Consider the following 6,987-nt stretch of genomic DNA (forward strand, 5'->3'; position numbering starts at 1 on the left):
GAGATTATGCCACTGCACTCCAGCCTGGGTGACACAGCAAGACTTTGTCTCAAAAAAAAAAAAAAAAAAGTTTCATGACTTTATGAGGGAGATACAAAACCTGGGGAAAAAAGAAAAAAACCTTTTTTTAACTTTAAACAAATTTTAATACACAAAGGTTGTCACATAGTTGGATATTTCTCTGCTTTGATCACAATTATTCTCACTCTCCACAGAAAGGCTGCTTAACTTCTTATCTGGTGGTGGCAAGCACTAAAATCCTGATTTTAACAGAATAGTAGTAAAAATGCCTCAGTGATTTAAGTTGATACCCAATATCAGGAATGTACAAATGTCTCTTCATTAAAAAATAAAAAATAAATTAACTGTAGGCATGGGCAATGGCAGCAATAAACCATTATGTATTTTGTCAATTGAAATAAGTAACTGATGATTATAGTCATTTCTTCAACATAAGCCAGCCTTTTCTTCATTTTCTCCAACAGATTTCTCTGAAGTTATTGGTGAGGAAAACTGTCTTGGGATTCCTGTCACAGTTCACTAATAAAGGTAAAGCATTATTCTAGGAGTTAGAACATGCCACCTCCCATACCAGCTCCCATTCCACCCATTGCACCCATTCCAGTGTCATTCTTTTCTTTAGGAATTTCTGTGACTACAACTTCTGCTGTAGTTAACAGAGAGGCCACACCAGCAGCATCCAACAGAGCAGTTCTCACAACCTTTGTTAGGTCAGTATTTCCCTTTTCCACCATATTCACAAAATCTCCAACCACAGCATCACAACCAACTTCTGAGGAACTTTTCTCAACTACCAAAAATCCTCAATCCATTCTTAGCAATGGTCATTGGTGAAATTTCTAGTTTTCTTTTAATAATTTCTATACCAGTTTTTTGATCTTCGTTAGCTGGAGTCCAAGGCTGGAATGCACCGAAGCAGGGCACAACAGCCTCCCAAAACAATGCCTTAACAGCAGCTCTTGTAGCATTCAGGGCATTTGTAACTCTGTCTTTCTTTTCATTTACTTCAACATCACTTGTCCCACCAACCTTCAGCACAACTACTCCCTCTGGAAGTTTTGCCAGCCATTCATTCAGTTTTTCCTTTTCATATTCACTAGTGGTGACATCTAACTGCTCAGTAATTTCTTGAATATGTTTTTCAATTTGAGCCATGTCACCTTTTCCTTTTAAGAGCATGGCATCATCTTTGTCACAATGACCTCTCCAACTTTTCCTAAGCAATGAGGCCAAACATCTTCAACATTTAGGGTCAACTCCTCTTCAAACACTACACCACCAGTAGCAATAGCTGTATCTTTAAGCTGGTTCTTTCTATTGCCGCCAAACCTGGAGCCTTGACTGCCACAACCTGAAGACCAACATTTAGCCTAATCAAGACGAGTGTGCTTAGACCTTCTCCATCAACATCTTCAGCGATTATGACCAAAGGCTTACAGTGAGCACTGGCAATTTCAAGAGCAAGTACAATGGACTGAACACTAGACATTTTCTTTTCACTCAACAGAACATAGGCATCCTGGAATTCACATTTCTGACCTTTTGCTATATTAATAAAGTATGGAGAAATATAGCCTTGATCAAACTTTATGCCTTCAATAATTTCTAATTCATCACTCAATGCTTTTCCATCCTTTACTATGATGACATCCTTTCTTCCCACCTTTTTCTTCACATCAGAGATGATATTCCCAATTTCTTGGTCTCCATTTGCAGAAATAGTAGCCACCTGTACAATTTCTTCAGGGGCAGTCACAGTTTTAGACTGCTTTTTAAGTTCAGCAGTTACAGCATCAACAGCTAACATCACACCTCTCCTGATTTCCACTGGATTAGCACCTATGCTAATCTTCTTGAAGCCTTCCTTGGCATAAGAGCATGCCAGTACAGTAGCAGTGGTAGTGCCATCCCCAGCCTCTTCATTTGTGTTATTGGCAGCATCTTGAACAAGTTTAGCTCCAATATTTTAATATTTAACCTTTATGTCAATTGCCTTTGCAAAAGTCACACCATCTTTTGTTACTTTGGGACTTCCCCAGCTCTGCTCAATAATCACCGTTCTTCCCTTTGGCCCCATGGTAATGGCTATGGCATTGGCTGAAAGGTCTACACCTTGAAGCATTAAGGCTCAGGCATCTGCACCAAATTTTACATATTTGGTATAAGCCCAAGTGAGACGAGGAGCCAGTACCCGGACACCGGTCTCATCTGGTGAAAGACTGCGTAACCGAAGCATTTCTGTGGGGCAGTGGCAGGGTGTGCATGGCGAGGCAGGTCATCAGCAGCAAATGAGGGCAAAGAAAAACTTTTTAAGACTTTATCCAGCAACTTAAAAATTGAGGGACTGTATTGTCAGTAGACCTGCCTTACAAGAAATGTTTAAAGAAGTTCTTTAAAGCGAAGGACAATAATATAATTCAGAAATTTGAACCTACATAAAGGAAGAACATTAGAGAAAAATAAGTAAAAGCAAAACTAAAAATTTTATTGTTCTTAGTCTTAATTGATCTAACAGATAACAGTTTGCTCAAAATAATAATAGTAACAATGGATTTGATTATGTATAAGTGAAATAAATGACAGCAATGACACAAGGGATGGGAGGAAGGAATTGGGATTATTTTGTTGTAAAGCTTTTGCACCTCTCATAAAGTGGTATTATGATATTTGAAAGAGAATTGGATTCATTGCAAATGTATACGGAAAACTCTAGGATAACAACTAAAAACACTAAAAGAAGAAATAAGTGAAAAAAAAAGAAGAAGAAGAAGTATAACATTCTTTTTTCGCCTACAGGTTACTGGGGTACAGGTAATGTTGGTTACATGAGTAAGTTCTTTAGTAGTGATTTGTGAGATTTCAGTGCACCCAACATCCAAGCAGTATACACTGCACCCTATTTGTAGCCTTTTATTCCTCACTTCTCTCCCACTCTTCCCCCCAAGTCCCCAAAGTCAATTGTCTGATATTTTTTTAAAAAGAAAGAAAACAGAATTATAAAATATTCAATTAAAACCACAAAAAGAAGGAAAAGAGTAGAAGACAAACACAGGAACAAAGAACAACGACAATAAATGGAAAACAGTAACAAATATGGCAGATATTAACCCAACTAGATCAATAATAACTTCAAACATTAATCATCTGAATACATCAATTAAAAGACAGCGGTTATCAGATTGAAAAAAAACAAGACCCAACTGTATACTATGTACAAGAAACTCTTTTTAAGTACCAAGACACATATAGATTAAAACTAAAGGAATGGAGAAACATATACCTTGCTAACACCAATCAAAAGAAGATGAGAGTAGCTAAATTAATTTCAGACAGAGCAGACTCCAAGGCAAGGAAAGTTATCGGAGATGAAGAGACATTACAAAATGATAAAGGAGTCAATCCTCTAAGCAATTATAACAATCCTTAACGTAACTGCACCTAGCAAAAGAGCATCAAAATACATGAGGCAAAAAGTGATACAACTGAAAGGAGAAATAAATAAATTAACTTTTTTTTTTTTTTTTGAGACAAAGTTTCACTCTTGTTGCCCAGGCTGGAGTGCAATGGCAAGATCGGCTCACAGCAACCTCCACCCCTGGGGTTCAATCAATTCTCCTCCCTCAGCCTCCCAAGTAGCTGGGAGTACAGTCATGCACCACCATGCCTGGCTAATTTGGTATTTTTAGTAGAGATAGGGTTTCTCCATGTTGGTCAGGCTGGTCTCAGCCTGAACTCCTGACCTCAGTTGATTCACTCGCCTTGGCCTCCCAATGTGCTGGGATTACAGGCATGAGCCACTGGGCCCAGCTGATAAATTTACTTTTATAGTTGAAGACTTTAACACCTCTCTAGCAGAAACGGACATATCCAGCAGGCAAAAAAATTCACACCACCACCAATCAATTAGACATAATGTATATCCATAGACTACTTCAGACAACAACAGCAAAACACTAATTCTTCTCAAATCCATATGGAACATTTATCAAGATAGACCACATTCTGGGCCACAAAACACCCCTTAACAAATTTAAGAGAATAAAAATCAGACCATGTCTGCTTTAATTCCATACCAAATGGAATTATAGTAGAAATCAATAAAAGAAAGATAGCTAGGAAATCTCAAAACAATTAAAGATTAAACAACACACTTCCAAATAACACATAGGTCAAAAAAGAAGTCTCGAGAGAAATTTAACAGTACTTTGAACAAAATGAAAATGAAAACACCACTTATGAAAATTTGTAAGATGTTGTAAAAGAAGTGCTTAGAGGGTAATTTATAGCACTGAATACATGTAGATGAAAAAAATAACCTGAAATCAATAATCTAAGGTTCTACTTTAGGAAATAAGAAAAAAAAGGAAATTAAATCCAAAGTAGGCAAAAGAAACATCGCGGCAGATTCCTTAGACTTTAAAAAGAGAAAACCTGACCAAAACTGATCCTTGACAAAGGATTAAAGGCAACACAATGAAGAAAAGAGAAATTTTTTTCAAAATTTCAAAACACTGTTTTCACCAAACGGTGACAGAACTGGCCATTCATTTGAAAAAAAAAAAAAAAAACACAAAAAACATGAAGCTAGAGATAGACATTACACCTGTCACAAAAATTAGCTCAGAATTGATCACAGACCTAAATGTAAAACACAAAGCTATAAAACTCCTAGAAGATAACATAGGAGAAAATCTAGATAATGTCTAGTGATGATGTTTTGATAAACACCAAAGGCACAGTCCATGAAAAAAAGAATATGCTAAATTTTATTAAAATTAAAAATTTCTACACTGTGAAAGACACTGCCCAATTAAAAGATTGGCAAGAGATTTGAAAGATATTTCTCCAAAGAAGATATGCAAATGAACAATATATATATATGCAAAAGATGTTCAACATCATCAATCATTAGAGAAATAAAAATTAAAACTATAATGAGATACCATTCATGCCCACTAGGCTAACTATAATCAAAGAGATTGGTAATAACAAATGTTGGCAAAGATGTGGAAAAATTAGAACGCTTGTGAACTGTTACAGGAAGTGTAAAACGGTGTAAACAGTTTGACAATTTCTCAAAATGCTAAGCATACAGTAACCATATCCCCCAGCAATTTCACTCCAAGTATATATCCAAGAGAAATAAAAATATATATCCATGCAAAAATTTATACATGAATGATCGTAGCAGCATTATTCATAATATCCAAAAAGTAGAAACAAGCCAAATGTCCATTAACTGATGAACAGATTAAACAAAATACAGTTTATTCATACAATAAAACATTATTTGGCAATAAATAGGAATTAAGTACAATCCACACTAAGTGAAAGAAAACAAACTAAGAAACCATCTATGTCCTTGAAAACATGCCAAGTGAAAGAAGCCAGTCACAAAATACTGCATAATGTACGATTCCATTTAAATGAAATGTCCAGAATAGGCAAATCTATAGGGACAGAAAGATTAGTGGTTGCTTTGGACTGGGGAGAGGGTGTAGGGCAGGCGTCCCCAAACTTTTTACACAGGGGCCCAGTTCACTGTCCCTCAGACCGTTGGAGGGCCGCCACATACTGTGCTCCTCTCACTGACCACCAGTGAAAGAGGTGCCCCTTCCTGAAGTGCGACAGGGGGCCGGATAAATGGCCTCAGGGGGGTTTGGGGATGCCTGCTCTAAAAGAAGCCTCTCTGTTGGCCGTAGTTTGGGGATGCCTGGTGTAGGGGAATGGGGAGTGACTACTAATGGGTATGAAGTTTTTTGGGGGGGGATGATGAATATGTTCTACGCTTACATTGCATTGATGGTTGTACAACCTTTCAAATATACTAAAAGTCACTCAACTGTATACTTTCAGTGGCTGAACTTTATTGTACATGTATTGCATTTCAGTAAAGATGTTTTTAAATGTTCATATTAGATACTCCAATAATGAAATGCATAGACATTTCAGCAGTAAAATGCTAACATACAGTGATACCCAAATTTGAAAATAAGCCTACTTTCTTCAGATGTTATATCCATCCCTGACCCCCTCCCAAATCCCAGTTTACATTTCCTACTCTCCATGGAGGCCCCCACCTGGATTTCCTGTTGGCCCCTATGCTCACAAATTGCCCTCAATCTGAGTCTTCTCATAGGTACCTTTTCCTGATGGTAGCTCCGTCATTTTTGTAATCTAGATTGAAAAATTTAGGACCATCTCTAAATCCTACACCTCCCTTGTTCATAAACCCAGGTGACTCCACTTCTAACAAATTTACTCATTCCTCTCTTCCCCTCCAAACTGTTGCTGCTGCTCCCTCAGTCCAGACACCAGTTTTTGCTACTGAATTAATGACATCCTCTAGCTTCTCCCACCAGCCTGCACCCATGCCAGATCAACAGTCCCTGGAAGAGCACGGGTCACGTCACACCAGAGCTCAACAATTCCAGGTGCTGCCTGTGCTTATTGAATAGAGTTCAAGTTCTTTCACCTGAAAGTTCAGGAATATCTATGGTTTTGTTTTATTTTTTTTAATTCCAGACTACCTGTCCCCCAATGATTCCCTTCACAAATGCTTTATATTAATAAAACCATCTGTTTTATTAATATAAAAACATAAAGATAAGTCACCGCCCAGCACAGTGACTCATACCTGTAATCACAGCACTTTGGGAGGCTGAGGCAGATGGATCACCTGAGGTCAGGAGTTCAAGACCAGCCAGCCCAAAATGGTGAAACCCCGTCTCTATTAAAAATACAGAAATTAGCCAGGTGTGGTGGCAGGTGCCTGTAAATCCCAGCTACTCAGGAAGCTGAGGCAGGAGAATTGCTTGAACCCGGGAGGCAGAGGTTGTAGTGAGCCAAGATCGCGCCATTGCACTCCAGCTTGGGTGACAAGAGTGAAACTCCATCTCAAAAAAAGCCAAAAAGCATCTGTTGTTCCCTTTGAGTGTCACTAAACTCCCAATTCCTTGCTGTCTT

At 38.0% G+C, this 6,987-nt stretch overlaps 1 pseudogene; it reads right to left on the reverse strand.

The window, feature by feature from the left end:
* Positions 1-569: 569 nt before the first annotated feature.
* Positions 570-2,257, reverse strand: LOC101038823 (60 kDa heat shock protein, mitochondrial pseudogene; annotated as a pseudogene).
* Between the last annotated feature and the right edge of the window lie 4,730 nt (positions 2,258-6,987).

The sequence above is a fragment of the Saimiri boliviensis genome, chromosome 9 (genome assembly GCF_048565385.1).
Source record: "Saimiri boliviensis isolate mSaiBol1 chromosome 9, mSaiBol1.pri, whole genome shotgun sequence".
Taxonomy (NCBI): Eukaryota; Metazoa; Chordata; class Mammalia; order Primates; family Cebidae; genus Saimiri; species Saimiri boliviensis.